Here is a 20275-nt window from a genome sequence, read left to right on the forward strand (position 1 = left end):
CCTCAGCCACTTCCTCTGGCAGCTCATTCCATACACATACCACCCTCTGTGTGAAAAATTGCCCCTTAGGTCTCTTTTATATCTTTCCTTTCTCAGCCTAAAACTATGCCCTCTCATTCTGGACACCCTCACCCCAGGAAAAAGGACTTTGTCAATTTATCCTATCCATTCCCCTCATGATTTTATAAACCTCTATAAGGTCACCACTCAGCCTCCGATGCTTCAGGGAAAACAGCCCCAGCCTGTTCAGCCTTTCCCTGTAGCTCAAATCCTCCAACCCCCAGCAACATCCTTGAAAATCTCTTCTGAACCCTTTCAAGTTTCACAACATCTTTCCAATAGGAAGGAGACCAGAATTGCATGCAATATTCCAACAGTGGCCGAACCAATGTCCTGTACAGCTGCAACATGACTTCCCAACTCCTGTACTCAATACTCTGACCAATAAAGGAAAGCATACCAAACACTTTCTTCACTATCCTATCTACCTGCGACTCCACTTTCAAGGAGCTATGAACCTGTACTCCAAGGTCTCTTTGTTCCTTCACACCCCCTCGGACCTTACCATTAAGTGTATAAGTCCTGCTAAGATTTGTTTTCCCAAAATTCAGCACCTTGCATTTGTCTGAATTAAACTCCATCTGCTAATTCTCAGCCCATTGGCCCATCTGGTCAAGATCCTGTTGTAATCTGAGGTAACCCTCTTCGCTGTCCACTACACCTCCAATTTTGGTGTCATCTGCAAACTTACTAACTATACCTCTTATGCTTACATCCAAATCATTTATGTAAATGACAAAAAGTAGAGAACCCAGCACCGATCCTTGTGGCACTCCATTGATCACAGGCCTCCAGTCTGAAAAACAACCTTCCACCACCACCCTCTGTCTTCTACCTTTGAGCCAGTTCTGTATCCAAATGGCTAGTTCGCCCTGTATTCCGTGAGATCTAACCTTGCTAACCAGTCTCCCATGGGGAACCTTGTCGAATGTCTTACTGAAGTCCATATAGACCACACCTACCCCTCTGCCCTCATCAATCCTCTTTGTTACTTCTTCAAAAACCTCGGTCAAGTTTGTGAGACATGATTTCCCACTTACAAAGCCATGTTGACTATCCCTCATCAGACCTTGCCTTTCCAAATACATGCACATCCTGTTCCTCAGGATTCCCTCCAACAACTTGCCCACCACCGACATCAGGCTCACCGGTCTATAGTTCCCTGGCTTGTCCTTACCACCCTTCTTAAACCACCCTTCTTATGGGCGGCACGGTGGCACAGTGGTTAACACTGCTGCCTCACAGCGCCAGAGACCCGGGTTCAATTCCCGCCTCAGGCGACTGACTGTGTGGAGTTTGCACGTTCTCCCCGTGTCTGCGTGGGTTTCCTCCGGGTGCTCCGGTTTCCTCCCACACTCCAAAGATGTGCAGGTCAGGTGAATTGGCCATGCTAAATTGCCCGTAGTGTTAGGTAAGGGGTAGATGTAGATGTAGGGGTATGGGTGGGTTACGCTTCGGCGGGGCGGTGTGGACTTGTTGGGCCGAAGGGCCTGTTTCCACACTGTAAGTAATCTAAATCTAAAAAAAAAAAAAAAAAAAATCTAAATCTAAACAGTGTCACCACGTTAGCCAACCTCCAGTCTTCTGGCACCTCACCTGTGACTATCGATGATATAAATATCTCAGCAAGAGGCCTAGCTATCACTTCTCTAGCTTCCCCCAGAGTTCTAGGGTATACCAAATCAGGTCCTGGGGACTTATCTACCTTTATGCATTTCAAGACATCCAGCACTTCCTCCTCTCTAACATATAGACATTTTTCAAGATGTCGTCATTTATTTCCCTACAGTCTATATCCTCAATGTCCTTTTCCACAGTAAATACTGATAAAAAAATTCAGTATCTCCCCCATCTCCTGTGGCTCCACACAAAGGCCACCTTGCTGATCTTTGAGGGGCCCTTTTCTCTCCCTAGTTACCCTTTTGTCCTTAATGTATTTGTAAAAACCCTTTGAATTCTCCTTAACTCTATTTGCCAAAGCTATCTCATGTCCCCTTTTTTCCCTCCTGATTTCTCTCTTGTATATACTTCTACTGCCTTTATACTCTTCTAAGGATTCACTCCATCTCTCCTGTCTAGACTTGACATATTATTTCTTCTTTTTCTTAACCAAACCCTCCATTTCTTTAGTCATCCAGCATTCCCTGCACCTACCAGCCTTTCCTTTCACCCTGACAGGAATATACTTTCTCTGTACTCTCCTTTCTGAAGGCTTCCCATTTTCCAGTCTTCCCTTTACCTGTGATTTTTTTGCCCCCAATTTTTGTTACTTCCCAATTTAGAACTTCAACTTTTAGATCCAGTCTATCTTTTTCCATCAATGTTTGAAAACTAATAGATTATCAGTTTCTGAGTTACTTTTGGCCTTTGGAGTGCTAAGCTTACCTTCTTGATGTTTCCGGGACACTGGTGTATCAGAAATCACATTTCAGCTGCTGACTGAATATCCGTGTCTCCTTAAATTCATAATGTTCCCAGTGCTTAACTCTCACTTGACTTTTTTCCATTTCTTCTCTTTATGATGGTGTTTAGAACTGTACAGTTGCAGCGATGTGGCATTCTCCCACGTCTATGATAGCAATCAGGCTTGTTTGAGGTAAGTTAAGAAATCCTTACTTCTGCCCACAGACTTTGTGTGATCACTGTAGAATGGATGAGTCCAAGAGTCAAAGAGATGTACAACAAGAAAACAGATCCTTCAGTCCAATGCATCCATGCTGACCAGATATCTCAACCCAATCTCGTCCCACCTGCCAGCACCTGACCCATATCCCTCCAAACCCTTCCTATTCTTATACCCATCCAGATGCCCTTTAAATGTTGCAATTGTACTAGCCTCCACACTTCCTCTGGCAGCTCATTCCATACACGTACCACCCTCTGAGGTGGTGAAGAACTAACAAAGACAGTGTTGCACCTTTTGTGATTACATGTCATGGCTTCATGGGAAGGGGATGAATTATTGTGGGCGATGGAGGAATTGACAAGGGTGCAATGGTGGGCAACGGTCAATTTAGAGTTCCGTTGGAATGGTGAGAGGAAGTGTTTGATGGCAGTAACATTTTGGTGTATGATGGAAATGGAAGAGGATGATCCTTTTGTCTTTTTATTATGGAGGCTGATGGGGTGGAAAGTAAGGACAAGAGGATTTTTGTTATTGTTCTGGGTGAAAGATTACTGGTGAGGTCTAAAATTCAATAAAGGAGCCAGCTTTATTAAGGGCACAGTGCACCACAGCAGGGAGAACTCATTGCTGGAGAGTTAAAGAGGAAGACAAGTTGGAAGCACCCTTGTGGAAGGTAGCAGTATTGGAAAAAATGTGACAGAAACAGAGAAGCTGGGAGAATGGAATGGAATCCTCATAAAAGTAGGGTGTGAGGAAGTGTAGTTGAGGTGGCTATGAGAGTCAGATCGCCTACCTCAATGTCCAATGTCACAGACACTCCCTCCAGGTAAAATAGCAATTTGCATGTGCTTCTTTTGATCTAGTCTATCATATTCACTGTTCACAATGGGGTCTTCTTTATGATGGGGAGATCAAATGCAGACTAGGTGACTGCGCTGCTCAGTCTACAAGTTTGAACCCAACCTTCAGTGATTTGCCATTTTAATACATGATCTTGCTGCAAGTACATTTCTGTCTGAGGTCTGCTGCAACAATCCAGTTTGAGGAATAGTACCTCAATTTCCACTTAGGCACTTTACAGCCTTCCTGACTCAATATTGAGTTTCATACGTTCAGACCAATAACTTTATCCTTCCTTTTGTTACTCTTGTCTCTCAACAACTCTCCATGCCCCCATCCAATGCCCACTCACCACCATCACTCAATAACTCTTAGTTTTCCTTTCAGCTGAGCTCTAAGCTATGGTTTGCCATTAACACCTGTTCTGGACCCGTAACATTTACCTCTCTTTGTCTTTTGTTCTGTGCTACCTGTAATCTCTAATCTTCCCCAACTGGAGATTTTTAACATGCCCAGATTTGAAAGCAATAAAAGTTCTTAAAGTGTTTTTTCTTTAAAAATTGCCATATCTGAAGTGCACTGTCAAGATACCATGTCTGTAACACTGTCAGCCTCTGCCTCAGCTCATCTGCTGTTACCTCCATAGTTGACAATTTCAACATGCTCTGGATAAGCCTCCCAAACTCTACTCTCCACAAACTTAAGGTCATCTACACCTCTGTTATCTATAACTTGATCTATGTCATGCTTTGCTCACCCAATACCCCTGTACTCACTGACCAAAATTTGCTCTTGGTTAAACAATATTTTGAGTTTAAAATTCTTTGTCTTGATTTCAAATGCTTTCAAAACCTAACTCAGGTAATGTTGGCAGCCCACAGCCATCCAAACTATCTACACTCATCTAATTCTGACTCTTGACCATCTCTGATTTTAATTGCTCCACCATTGATTGCATTTCTCTGAATTGCCTATGATCTAAGCTCTAAAACTCTCTGTCCTTGTCCTTTCATGTCACTACCTTTCCTTTATTTTCTAAGATAATACCTGACCAAAGTTTTGGCCATCTGGCCTCATACCTCATAACAACAATTTAAGCCAAAACTTGTTTCGGAACCCCCCCCTTCCCCCCCCCCCCCCCCCCCCCACCCCCCCGTGAAATGCTTTGGGGCATGTTATTTCAATAAAACTGATACATAAAAGGAAGTTGAAGTAATTGCTGAACAAAGCCGACAGAACTGCGAATGCTTGAAATCTGAAACAAAAACAGAAACTGCTGGAAAATCTCAGCAGGTCTGGCAGCATCTGTGGAGAGAAATCAGAATTAACATTTCAGATTCAGTAACCCTTCTTCAGAACTGCTGCATTGTCTACTGCAACTCCGCCAAGTGACTTTGTGTTTACTCCCAGCATCTGCGAGAAAGAACATGGAAATTAAAGCAAAAAAAAAGTTATTGCTTACTGACACATCAGGGCAGATAATAATTTTGAGATCACTGGTTTAGTTCAGTATCACACAACATAATCCATAAGCAAACACATGTTGTTGTTGGGAATTACCCAGGCCTTATCTTGGGTTAATTGTTTCCGCAGGTTTTTTTTCTAAAATAAATTCCTTGTTTTGAGACTCAAATGATGTCTAAACTTTGTTTCAGATCATTGACATTTTCAAAATGATTCCTCTGTACTCATCATTATGTGTGTTCTCTTCACCTCCTGTGATCGTTCATAATAAAACCCGTTGCTTGTCCAATATTACTGTATTTCAGCTTGGGTGCCTTCAGTGTTTGAATGGAGTTGTCACTCAGGGGAGGGAGTAACAGTTGAGAAATTAATCCGTGCACTAACAAGCTATCTGATGCATCGTTCTTAAGGTAACATCATAAATGTGAAGACCCTCAGTTGATTTGAGCTCTTAAATTAACAGTCTAAAATTGGCAGGTGAAAGCAAAGACTTTTCAAAATCTTTGTGAAACACCAAGTTAATTATTTATGGCAACAATTGTTCAACTCAAAATTTCAAGTTCAATTCGAAAAAGGCAATGTTTCTCCATAAATAAGGTCCTACAACTGAAATTATATTCTCAGAAACCTATGTTTCATAAACTATACACTTCTATGATACTAATCATTGAATATACAGAAACCAATCATTCTCCTGCTTTTATTAAAATGCATTGAATTGAATTCCAGTAGATTGCTACATAACATAAGGATTCACATGAAGAATGTATCAATATGATTATTTATATATCTTTATAAAAAAGATATAAAGATATTTATATCTTTATGTTCTAGTTAAATGTCTCCAAACTGACTGAATTATTCAAGACACACAATAGTTATGACTCCAAGTCAGTTTACCCTCCAAGAGATTATAAACATTATTGTCTACAAAGCAGAAATAAAGAGACCACATTATTTATCTCATCAATAGATAGCAAAAAGTGAAAATAGCTGGCATAAATAAAAGATCTACATGAAAATGTGATTTTTGTTCAGTCTTGGACAGCTTCCAAATTAAAGCATGAACTATGAAGATATTACAGATTCAGGCCATCTGCAGACAACTTCTAGGTTGAAGGCAAATCTGTTATTTCATGTTCAAGACAGAGAACATTAACATCCTGGAAGTCATCCTTCGAGAATACTGTATTTATTATACCTGTTTTGTCATAAGGTTTTAGATAAGCATTTAAAAGAATTCTGTTAAGCAGTAATATCAATTTTGAGGAAGGGAAATGAGATGGGGCAGTAAAGCAATTCACAGATTACATATTAAAAGTTAAAAAAAATAAAAGGGCTGGTTGCAAGTAATTTGTTATAACCCAATAGATGATAAGAAAACTTGTCAGCCATTAAATAGACAATTGGTTAGATACTGAACAAAAGAACTTGCTGGGGGTGAGATCCATTTGTTGTTTCATGACATGAAATGTGAGGGGCAACTTGATCTTGCCAATCAAAGGGCCATCATTTTTCCATTCAGCGTGAATTTAAAAATATTTGAATGCACTTATAAATTCACCACTCTTTTGACATATCAAAACAATTAACTTTTGAAATATACAATTATGAATTAAATTGTTTAAATATTAACATCTGTTATACACCCTATAAACGATAAGATGTTTAATAATCTGCCTGTCATTATATCCTGAGGGATACATAGACAGCTGTGTTCATGTGGCTAGACATGATGCACAAAATTAGAAACTGAAAACCAGATTGCTTTGTGATTATATGTTTTGAGCATTTACTTTTAATGTACATTTTGAAATTAGATCTTTTTTACTGCATGAATAAATATTATTACTTCAAAGATTGTGTCATAACATGAATTGATAAAATGCAATTGTTTCCTATTGCTTTTTAAACTTTGAAATCCAATCAAGACTGATTTGGCAATTTCCACTCTGTGATTTGGCCCCATTTTGTGAAACTTCCAACAAATATACACTAATTTACATGGCTTTGTTTGTTCTTGTCAGTGCTCAGAGTCAAGACACATAAAGGTCAAGTTTCTGGGTGGTGGCAATACTTCTGATAGCCCACCAACATCTAGGAACAACAGTATACCACACTTTGATCCAATCATCCACTGTAGTCAGAGGTCATCACTTTCTAACATTGCTTGCAGCTGCCAGAAATTGGCATGTGGTTTGTGAAAAAACAAAAAAAAACAAGTATGTTATCGAGAGTGTGACATAGTATGTATTAAAGTGGACCATGTCATAGCTTTCATTGCCAGATGGTACCAATATGCTTGTAAGTGGAATGCATGATTTGGGATAATCATAAATTTTTTGCAATAATGAGCAAGGCAAGAGCAACTTAGAATTTTGCCCAGTAAAGTCAGCCATGTTTCCTTTAGAAGATGAATACAAAGATCAGCTGAATCAGAACTCAATTTATCTGAGGTATTGCCCAGAAAGATTCTCTTAAGAATGTAAGCTCTGACATTTGCTTCCTTGCACTTGGGCCAACTAAGATTAATTACTCAAGTACAGACTGGCATTTGAACATGGTGCCATCCTGATTGGAATACCTCGATTATATCTTCCAACATTTTAATTCTTTAAGTCTTTGTAATAGTTGGTATTCTCTTTGCCAACTGGGAATTTATGCTTTAACATATCAGCTTGCCAAATGTCCATGAACTTATTAATGACTAGTAACTGCTCAAGATCAAAATTTAGTTCAAAATCATTCAAAAGATACTTGGCAAGTTGCAGGGGTGTGTTTTCAACTCAAAGATTGAACTTAATATTAAGAGATTCGCCTAAATAGGCAGGAAGGGAATTGGATTTGTATCCTATATTAAGCATGTGCTTCCTATTTTGCTAACATTGGGAAACCTGGAAGATTCTGTAGCATCAAAATAAAGGGCACTGTGCTGTCAAATATCTGAGGCCATGAACTGTTAGAAATCAGCTACTGACATTTGGAAGTGACTGCCAGACAGGCTCCGCAAGAACATTAATTACATGTTAATTGCAATTCTCTTGCTATGAAACATTGTATGTGTGAAATAATTAGCAGGAGCATAACAATCGTTTGGGGAGTCTGTGGACCTTTTTCTGACATGTAATTTAAAACTTAGAAGATTCAAATATTGTAATTCAGTGGTTTAGATCACATATGCCTGAAAACTAGATGATTAGCAACACAATTCTATGCCAGCGTGGAACTGCTGCTTTGATCGGGAGTTGGGGGTTGGGTGGGGTGAGGGTGACTGAGGAGGCTCTTCAAAGAAACTGGCCATAATTTCAAAGGAGTCCAGGAAATATCTGGACAGCAGTCTTAGAAGATTTGGATCTGGTTTCTCATATGTCATTTGTTTATGGTTCACATCCTGGCAATAAGATAGGATTCTGTGGGATAAAGAGGCATCCACATTGCAAACACTCCAGACTCAGTTCAAAGATTCTGGAAAGGAAGATAAGATTTGAACATTTTGGTGCCTATTAGAGAAAGAGGGGGATAGGGATGGTATTTCAATTTTTGTGCAGTGTAAATGAAAAATTAAGTTGTGTAAAGTGACTACCAATCCGCTATTGTCTATGTTTCGCCTCGTTGTTATTGCGAAATAGGATATACATTTATATATTTTTTACACAATTAGATGACTGTATACCTTTACTTCATTTAATTACAGATAAATTCAAACACCATGTTGTATAAGGAAATGGCTAGGAAGGGTTGATGTTCATATTACATTGGCTCCATCCATTCCACATATCCCACTGTCTGTAAGTGGTGTCATGAAGATTTCTTCTAATTTGCAGAGGGAACAGATGTATCCAAATCAGTTCTCTAGTTGCACAGTAATTACACCTGATGAACCGTTGTTCTACTCATTGCTATTATGAAATAAGCCTCTTGTTACCTCAGAACAGAGTCTTTTCAGGAGATGTTCTGTGACTGTAATCATTAGATAGGCCCAAAACAACATAAGAACAAAACAGGTTTGTTGGCAGCGAATAACATTAAACAGTTCTTACACAGCACCACATACTGGTAGAGCTAGCAAATATCGCAAGGTACTGAAACGGGTCTGGATGGTTTACTCTTCGGAGGGTTGGTGTGGACTTGTTGGGCCAAAGCACCTGTTTCCACACTGTAGGGATTCTATAAGCAGTGGTAATCTGGCAAAATACCAAATATCTTAAAATACTTGGGATAAGAGTATAATAGTTTTGACCCTTTGAAGCATACAAATGCCTATTTTGAATTATTTATGCAACAAACAATGCAATATATCCCTATCTCTGGATCAAAATTCTCTCCCTAATGGCATTGTGGGTCTAGACATCAGCAGTGCAAGAAAGCAGAGCACCACTTCCTTCTCAAAGGCAACTAGGGATGGACAATAAATGCTGGCCTAGCCAGAGATGTCCATGTCCCACAAGTGAATTAAAAAAGGCTGTTCATTAAGATCCTGTTAATTAGGTAATGGTAAATTCACCATAGGGCTGTTTTCTTATTCATGAGAGATAACTGGTAGTGAGGGTCAGGCAAGGAGAGAAGTTGAGCCCCTCATGGTAAAGGCAAAAGTGAGGCCTACAGATGCTGGAGATCAGAGTCTAGATTAGAGTAGTGCTGGAAAAGCACTGCAGGTCAGGCAGCATCCGAGGAGCAAGAAAATCAACGTTTCGGGCAAAAATCCTTCATCAGGAAGGAAGGCAGGGAGCCTCTGGGGTGGAGAGGTAAATGGCAGGGGGGGGGGGGGTGGAGCTGGGGAGAAGGTGGCCAAGAGTACAGTAGGTGGATGGGGGTGGGGATGAAGGTGATAGAACAGAGAGGACAGTAGATCGGATAGGTGGGAAGGATGATTGGCAGGTAGGACAGTTCATGAGGATGGTGCTGAGCTGGAAGGTTGGAACTGGAGTAAGGTGGGGGGAGGGGAAATGAGGAAACTGGTGAAGTACACATTGATGCCTTGGGGTTGAAGTTTTCTGAGGCGGACGATGAGGCATTCTTCATCCAGGCGTCAGGTGCTGGGGAGTGGCGGTGGAGAAGGCCCAGGCCTTACATGTCCTCGGCAGAGTGGGAGGGGGAGTTAAAATGTTGGGCCACGGGGCAGTGGGGTTGATTGGTGCAGGTGTCCCGGAGATGTTCTCTAAAGTGCACTGCGAGAAGGCATCCAGTCTCCCCAATGTAAAGCAGACTGCATCGGGAGCAATGGATACAATAAATGACATTTGTGGATGTGCGGGTGAAACTTTGATGGATGTGGAAGGCTCCTTTGGGGCCTTGGATGGAGGTGAGGGGGGGAGGTGTGGGTGCAGGCTTTGCAATTCCTGTGGTGACAGGGGAAGGTGCCAGGAGGGGAGAGTGGGTTGCTGGGAGTCGTGGACCTGACCAAGTAGTCACGGAGGGAACAGTCTTTGTGGAAAGCGGAAGGGGGTGGGGCGGGAAATATATCCCTGGTGGTGGGGTCCATTTGGAGGTGGTGGAATGTCTTCCGATGATTTGGTTTATGCAAAGGTTGGTCGGGTGGAAGGTTAGGATCAAGGGGGTTCTGTCCTTTTTGCAGTTGGAGGGCTGGGGTCTGAGGACGGAGGTGCGGGATGTGGATGAGATGCCTTGGGGGGCATGTTCAACCACGTGGGAAGGGAAATTGCAGTCTTTAAAGAAGGAGGCCATCTGGTGTGTTCTATAGTGGAACTGGTCGGCTATGTAGAACAGTCCATCCTCCGTAGTTACACCGGCACCACTCCCCATCTCTTCCTCTGCTACATTGATGACTGCATCGGTGCCACCTCGTGCTCCCGCGAGGAGGTTGAGCAGTTCATCAATTTCACCAACACATTCCACCCTGACCTTAAATTTACCTGGACCATCTCTGACACCTCCCTCCCCTTACTGGACCTCTCCATCTCCATCAATGACAACCAACTCGACACTGACATTTTTTACAAACCCATCAACTTCTACAGCTACTTGGATTACACCTCTTCCCACCCTACCTCCTGCAAAAATTCTATCCCGTATTCCCAATTCCTTCGCCTCCATTGCATCTGCTCCCAGGAGGACCAGTTCCACCACAGAACACACCAGATGTCCTCCTTTTTTAAAGACTGTAATTTCCCTTCCCACGTGGTTGAAGACACCCTCCAACGCATCTCATCCACATCCCGCACCTCTGCCCTCAAATCCCACCCCTCCAACCGTAACAAGGACAGAACCCTCTTGGTCCTCACCTTCCACCCTACCAACCTTCGCACAAACCGCATCACCGCAACATTTCTGCCACTTCCATACTGACCCCACCACCAGGGATATATTTCCCTCCACACCCTTTACTGCTTTCTGCAAAGACCATTTCCACTGTGATACGTGGTCAGGTCCACGCCCCCCCGACAACACACCCTTGCGTCCTGGCACCTTCCCTTGCCACTGCAGGAATTGCAAAATCTGCGCCCACACCTGCCCTCGTCACCTCCATCCAAGGTCCCACTGGTGCCTTCCACATCCATCAATGTTTCACCTGCACGTCTACAAATATCATTTATTGCATCTGTTGCTTCCGATGCAGTCTGCTTTATACCATCCCCACACCATCCGTTCTTAGCTACCTTCTCCCCAGCCCATCCCCCTTCTGTTTATCTCTCCACACCAGAGGCTCCCTGCCTTCATTCCTGATGAAGGGCTTTTGCCTGAAACGTCCATTTTCCTGCTCCTTGGATGCTGCCTGACCTGCTGTGCTTTTCCAGCACCACTCTAATCTAGACTCCTTCATGGTAAAGTCAGCTGGTGCAAGAATAGAACTCACACTGTTAGCATTACTCTACATTACAGACTAGCTGTCCAGCTAACTGAGATCACCAGCCTCATTGCTACAGTACTTGCAGCATTTACTGTACTGCACAAATAAAGGTCGATGCTTTGCATCATAAGAAGTGTATTTATGTGAAAATTGAACTTTGCTCAAAAAATGAATGAAGAGCATTGTGGAAATTCTGTAATTTCTTTTCCAAAAGTCGTACATCTCATGTCATCTCCGTTGTTGTTGTCTAAAGGGAAATTCACTTCCTAGGAGTCAACTTATGTTTGAGATTCAATCATAGTTCCCCTGAAGATTTTGTGTACACATTTTACAACTTGAGATTCAGAAGAACCAATTGCATGCCGAGGAAATTTATAGAACTGATTGTCCCACACAATAATCCCTTTAAACTGAATTTGATGGCCTAGACCTCCCACATCCTCCTTAAAGTAATCTGTGGTTTATTTGCATTGAACCCAGTCAAAACTATGAAAAAATATTTTTGTTGATGGATTTCTTTTGACAATGAACTGTGTTGAATAACAGCTGTCAATAAATATTTTGGCACAATCTTAGCAGCAATGTTTAGCTCTTTATTCAAAAACTTTCCAGTCATCTGCAACTCTATAGCTCAAGGGAATAACTTGGCTAAGGGAGACTGAGATCATTCTCAGCTTCAATTAAATTTTGTAAAATGACTCAAGTGCATTGATCAGAAATGGAACTGCAGGCTTTTGTTCTGATTTCTGTGTTATGCTGAAGTTTTCTCCTGTGTAGTATTAGAAGGCCATGCCATCAATGACCCATTACTTTTCCAAATACTTTAACATGGGTCACAATGTTACTTCACAGATCATATTTTTCAGTGATTTGTTTTGTCAGGTGGAATGAGGAAAAATAGCAGATGTTGAGACGTGTGGTTGCAATGTTGCAAAATATTATTTGCTAACCTTCTGGGGCTTTAACACATTGAAGTGCAGGTTGAATTAAATGCTAATCTTCTTTTCCATCATTAGTCCTGTCAAATTGATCATATTGGTGGTAATTATTATTCTCAGTAACAGGTTATATTCATGGGTCTACTTTTTGAGCATCTCACGTTAATTATTTAAAACAGAAAAGATCATCAAATAATTAAACAAACATCAAATATTTTAAGATGCATATGTGTCTCACAAGCCAATGAGTTCAAAGAATATTAGGAAAAGACATACATACTATGGTGCCAGTTCATTAATCTATCCAACAGCAATTTTATAATCCTTCCTAAAATTGCAAAATTTTGTGGATTATCACCACTTAGATATTTTTCAGAGTTCACCTTGTTAGGAACTTCTTTTGTCATGAAATTGATGAAAAATATGGGGGATTTCAAAAGTAAGACCCCAATCAGTGTACAAATCAGAAGCAGCAATAAGTTATTTGTCTCGTGTTATTCAGTAAGGTCATGGCTGATTTGATGGCTCCATATTCTTTCCTACAACTGATACCTTTCACCCTGATGCTTATCAAAAATCAATCTACATCTGTCTTAAACATATTTAAAGAGTCTGCTTCCTCCAGATGTGGTCTCACTTGTGCACAATATAAATGAAGCCCAAACTCTCTGCACATACATCCAATTCCCCTTACAATGAGTGATAACATTCTATTAGTTTTTCATGTTATTTGTTGTATCTGCAGGTATGAGTAGATCTGGCAGAACACTTTAGATAGGTCATATTGGCCTTGGAGAGAGTACAAGAATGATACCTGGACTTCAGGGGTTAATTAATGAGTACAGCATGGAAACAGACCCTTTGGTCTAACCAGTCCATGTCAAACATAGTCTCAAAGTGAACTGGTCCCACCTGCCTGCTCCTGGTTTATAATCCTCCAGATCTTTCCTATTCATGTACCTATCCAAATGTCTTTTAGTAGTCCTATTAAAATAGTGGGTCATTTGTGCATGTAGTCATCAGTGGCTAGGCCAGAATTTATTGACTGTCTCTATTTGCCCTGGAGAAGGTGGTGCTAAGCTACTTTCTTGAACCACTGCAGTCATTGGTCTGTGGCAATATCCAAATTAGGCTGAAGAGGGAACTGCAGATGCTGGAGATTAGAGTTAAGATTGGACAAGCACAGCAGGGCAGGCAGCGTCCAAGGAGCAGGAAAATTGATGTTTCAGATAAAAGCCCTTCAACCTGATGAAGGGCTTTTGCCTGAAACATCTCAATATCCAAAGTACCTTACAGAAAGGATTTTCAGGATTTTGACCCAGTGACAGTGAAGGAACAGTGATGTACTTCCAAGTCACAATTGTGTTTGTCTTGAAGGGAAGCTTTCAAATGGCAATGCACCTATGCATCTGCTGCCCATATCCTTCAATGTGGTACAGGTTATGGATTCGCTATGGAGCTGGAGCGCTTTATTGCAGTGCATCTTGTAGATGATACATATTGCTGCCAAGGTGATGATCAAGAGAATGAATATTGAAAGTGGTAGATGAATTTGGAATTCAGCAACTGCCTTGTTCTCGATGGTGTTAAGCTTCTTGAATGTTGTTGGAGCTGCACGCATACATTATTTCCTCATAATCCTGATTGTGGCTTGTAGAGAGTGGACAGGCTTTAAGTTACTTACTGAAGAATTCATTGCCTTCAATCTGCTCTTGCAGCCATTATGCCTATATTTAGGTTTAGATTTTATTGTCGTGCATACTCAAGTACGGAAATATAGGAGTTCAGTGAAAAGTGCATAATATTGCCACACACAACATCATCTTAGTTACAAAAGCACATAAGTAAAAAAAAACTTAGGTATGAAATAGTAAGAGAAAAAAGTTTAAACAGTTAAGCATTACCTTAATAGAAAAATAAATAAAGAAGGTAATGATTAGCATTAAAGTTCTTCTGAATAAAAATTAGAAAAATAGTGGAATAGAGTTAAAAGTTCAACAGTTTTGGCTGAGTCCTCTGCTTAGCTCGCTCTCTGAGAGCCCACAGCTGCCCATTCTCAATGCTGCCACTGTAGATACTGGGGACAACTCCTTCCCCACTCGCTCTTCCCACATTGGCTCAAGATGCCATCATTGCTGCTGAATTCCAGTTCAATTTCTGGTTAATGGTAATCCTCAGGGTGCTCATGGTGGGCATTTGGTGATCATCATATGAATGAATATCAAGGGGCAAGAGTTAAGTTGTCCCTTATTTGAGGTGGTTTTTTTCTGACACTTGTGCGGCTTGAATATTACTTATCCATTAATAACCCAAGCTTGGTGTTGTCCAAATTCTGTTGCATATAGACAGGGACTCTTTCAATATCAAAATAGTCATGAATGGTACAGAACAAGTGAACATGTCCTGATGATAGAAGGATGATAATGATGAAACAGTTGAAGATGATTGAGCCTAAGATATTCCTCTGAGTATCTCCTGCAGAGCTGTTCTGATATTGAAATGATTGGTTAACCTCTAAAACCACAACCGTCTTCTTTTGTTCCAGGTATGATGCCTACCAGTAGAGAGGTTTTCCCCTTATTCCCATTAACTCCAGTTTTACCAGGGATCCTAGATGCTACATTTGGTCCCAGCAATGATCCCTGTCACACTCCACTGGTTCAAAGGTTGTCATCCTGAAAAAGCTTCACTTATACCAACTATATTACTTTCAACATTATGGGCTCTTATTTTATTAAGTAGTCTTAATGAAGATGCCATTCATTTTTTCAGCCAGTTTAATACTGACACTGATGAAGGGCTTCCTGATGGGGCTTTAGCCAGAAATGTCGATTCTCCTACTCTTCGCTTGCTGCCTGACCTGCTGTGCTTTTCCAGCACCACACTTTCGACTCTGATCTCCAGCATCTGCAGCCCTCAATTTTACCTACTTAATATTGACACTGTCAATCAGTCTCAGGTGATCACTCAACGTCTGATTCAGTAATGACAACTAGATGGTATGGGCAGTGTCAGTAGGAGACCCACTTTAGTTTCAAACACACAAGAAGAATCATTACGAAGAATGGAAGTGATGATTTATATATTGCAAAATATATTCATTCATTTGCTGCCATCATTGTACCAGTACTTGTGCCCCCTTTAGAGCCTTTCCAATCCTCTTTTGAACTGCTGCACTGCTCTATGTGAACTATTAAAGCACAATACAGTAATCTTTATTTTGGAAAATAAGCTAGTTAATGGATAGCAAAAATATCACTAAAGCTAAGACATTCAAGCCATGATATTAGCTGCTAAATTCAACCCATAGCCACAAAACTGAGTATTGTTGTGCACTGAGTATCTGCAAGCAGCCTTTAGTTAACTAACTTTATTTACACCATCACAATAGAGAAGGCATCAGGAAGAGCAATGTGACAAAATATTCAGCTTTCACAATATATAATATTCCCACCACATTTAAAAAAACAACTTACACATGAGAATATAAAATGGTACATATGCATAAGTTTCCAGTATACAATGAGACTAAAACAAAACTAACAATATCTGAAAATTTAACTGGTTGGATTGCCTGTTTGTTTTTAGATGTAACTACAACCAAAATATATCTGACCAAATTTATCAAAGTGATTTAAAATATATTTTTTAAAAACTTTTCCTTAACAACAGTATGTTTTGAACAAAAAAAATCATGATTTGATAATGAAACAAACATTTCTTTTCCCTTATTTCTTAAATACATGCAATTGATTATGCCATTTGCCTTCTTTCTGTCCCGGGATCGTTTTCCATGTTGATTAATATGACTGCCATTTCAGCATCCTTGACAGTGTCAAACCTGAACTCTTGACATGGACAACCAGTTCAACTTAATGGTAGGAACTGTGACATTGTTGACTCTGTGATACTGGAAAACTATCAGCTTGCTTTTGATTTTAAATTTCTGACTTTCATTTAAGAATGTAGGGGAATCTTTGACTATGGGAAGTTTCCCTTGCTCTACCTTTATCAAATTTCCTTCTTCAAGCAAATAACACACATGACCACTGATGAAGATTCTCTGCAGTCTTCACAAGATACGTGAATGCACCTAGTCCCTCTACAAGAACTCCAATCAGATACTTCTCCTTATCATCTCAGTAGTAAATCACCATGAACTTCCAACCTGCACCAAACTCACCAAGTTTCAGACCTTATAGATCATAGCTTGATTTTATCTTGTTTTTCTGTTAGTTGTTGTCCTTGTTCTCAGAGTTTGTTTAAATACTAACTCTCAAGGTGAGCAATCTGATGTAGATTATGACATTATTCTGTCAGAAAACTGCACTTTGTCAAGTCTGGGCCTAGAGTGTCACCTGGCAAATAGTTCCATGAAGACGTCTTCACAATCTTTATACTGCTTTCTACAATACCACTTGAGGCTAAATGATATGAGTGAATTACTTTGGACTGCATCTTATGTTTTTTTTTAGCTCTGTTCAAGTCACACAGAGTTTTATGGAGAGATTCTCACCAGAAAACCTTGTGAGCTTTCTTATCCTATCTTACTGTTATGAAAGAATTGTAACTGCAGTGTAAGAACATATTAAGAATCAGATGGGGAGGATGAATGCTATTGTACATTAAGTAGATGTGGGGAATACTGCTCCGATAAAACAACATCCCTATCGGCTTAATCCTTTCAAAGCCAGATAGGTCCAGATGGAGATGGAGGCCATGCACAACGAGGATATCATCGAACTGAACCAGAGCAAGTGGAGTTTGCCAATTGTCTTAGTTCCCAAACCAGACAGGACTTAATGATTCTGTGTGGATTACGGAAAGGTCAATGCCGTTACAAAATCGGACTCATATCCAATTCCTAGACTGGAGGACTGTATCAAGAAAGTTGGACAAGCCAGTTACATCACCAATTGGATTTAATGTGTGGTTACTGGCAGGTACCTTTATCAGAGATGGTGAAAGAAATTTATGCATTTGTAGCCCCAAATGCGCTATATCAGTTTAAAGTGATGCCCTTTGGAATGAAGAATGCACTCTCCACATTCCAAAGACTCATGTACAGAGTTGTGACTGGGTTAACAACTGTGCAGTCTATTTGGATGATGTAGTGATCTTTAGTAAGTCCTGGCAAGATCACATGGTACAGTTGGCAGAGCTCTTTGAATGACTACGAGAAGCAAAACGATTGATAAACTTAAACAAAACTGAATTTGCGAAAACAGATGTGACGTTCTTGAATACAACATTGGTCATGGAAGGTTGATCCCAAGGAATGCAAAGACGAAGGCCATCGTGGAATTTCCACCAGCAACCTCGAAGAAAGAGGTGCTTCGATTCTAAGGACTAAGTGGATTCTACCAGAAGTTTGTTCCAAACTTCAGCAGTGTAGTGGCACCGTAAACCAATTTGCTGAAGAAGAACACAAAGTTTCGGTGGATAGAATAATGCCAGGAGGCATTCGATCATTTGAAATGAATATTAATCCACCAAACCAGTTTTAGCTACACCAAATTTTTCAAAACCTTTTAACATCACCATCGATGCTAGTGACAAAGGAGTTGAACCTGTACTCCTACAGGAAGATGAGGATGGGATTGAACTGCCAGTTGGTTACTTTTCAAAGAAGATTGACATCCACCAGATCGTGAAATACTCCACAATCGAAAAAGAACTATTGAGTTTAGTACTGGCCTTACACCATTTTAATGTGTATTTCATGAAAAATGTGTTGGAGATGGTTGTGTACATGGATCACAATCCTCTTACATTCTTCGAACGCTTTAAAGACAAGAATATGAGACTATTTCATCGGAGTCTTATGTTACAGACTTTTAATTTAAGAATCGTACATGTTGCGGGTCATAAAAATACAATCACAGATGCATTATCGTGAATTTAACTGATAAAGTTTAGATGAGATTTGTATTTATTTAACGTTTAAGATATATATGTATAACATAGGAAGAAGTTATGGCGAATTTAAAGTTATCAATATGTTTAAAGACTAGAAAAAAAATGAAGTCATTATGATGGTTCATTTTTTTCTTAAGGGGGAAGGTGTTATGAATGTGTAGAAGTGTAGTGAATCTTTTAAGAGGGTGAAGGACTTAGAAGACACACAGAGTGCTGGAGAACTTATAAGTTAACATGTGGTCCAGCAGCTAGAGTAGCTGGTTGCCTGAATACAAAAACAGATTCAAATGCAGCCAATCAGTTTAAATTATACCCCCAAAATTACCAAACTCCAATCAAGTTTGAATTTAGTACATTGACAATATTAAAGGCCAATGACACAATTTGATGCTTTGGGGTATAAGACCGGGTAAACTTGAACAATTGAGAGAGAACTGACCAGCATGTACAGACAGCCCGGAAAACTAGTTCTCTTAAAGGTACATTTATCTATCAATGATTGGTGAAAGAGAAATCCTAAGAAGAATAAAATCTACAGACAAAGATACAAAGAGAAGAATCGACTGCTGGTTGATTTTGTAATTTTGAATTTTTTGGAGATCTTACTCAGGGGTTTTATTGGATTGGTATTATAGAAGAGAAAAGTAAAAGATAGATTAGAGGAAGGAGTTGTAAATAGTTGTTAGTTAATTATTCTATACTTTAAGAAATAAATTTGTTAATTTCTACTTTAAATAGTTCTTAGCCTCTCGAATTTTCACAGATTGCAGCATGGGGTGAATCTTTTCTGTGTGCTGGGTTTAAGTTAGCAGAGGAGTTTACCCCATGTCATAACACTTACCAAACATACTTCATTAACTACCTACCCCCCCATGTCATTTCTGACATCTGATTCTAGCCCCATGTTACCATGTGCCATTCCGAGAACAACGTGCCACTTCAGATTCCCATCAAAAGACTGGCATCCCTGTGGCTATACCACCTTTGACAGGCCTCTGTGTTGGTAATCCAGTATTGTCCTTCATTGGTAACTAATTGCACAGCAGCCACAAAGCCACTCTGTCCGTGGCATATATGTAACTGAGTATGGCTGATACTCCTTCACACATGCAATCCAATTCTTTCACCCTCGCCATCACTTATCACTACACCACAAACTTCAGTTATCATTAGACACAACCCATCTGTAGGTCCTTTCTGAGATCCACTACTCTTTTCCCAATATCCAGAGGTGACCCAATCTTGGCATTGTCCAGTATGGGAATATCACATACAAGCAAGCATTTGGACAAGTTCTGACGTAAGTTTTTATTGACAACTAGCAGAAGGTAAATGAATTGAGGTCATAGTTCACAACCAAACTGTAAGCTAAATGCTGCCATCTTGAGCTTGAAAGTCTATGATGGTCTTCTGGGACACCCAGGAGCAACTACTGGAACTGGGTGTCAATCAGATCTTATCCATCTTGTAGGACCTAATACAAGTGGGCTCTGTCATCCACATGGATTCTTCCTCCTCCTCAATGTCCTTACCTTCCCCTTCGGAAGGCTGCTCCCATTCTTCTGCTCTTCACCTCAATAATTATTCAGTCGTGGTCCTGAGCACATTCCTTGAGGACTT

The sequence above is a fragment of the Chiloscyllium punctatum genome, chromosome 3 (genome assembly GCF_047496795.1).
Source record: "Chiloscyllium punctatum isolate Juve2018m chromosome 3, sChiPun1.3, whole genome shotgun sequence".
NCBI lineage: Eukaryota > Metazoa > Chordata > Chondrichthyes > Orectolobiformes > Hemiscylliidae > Chiloscyllium > Chiloscyllium punctatum.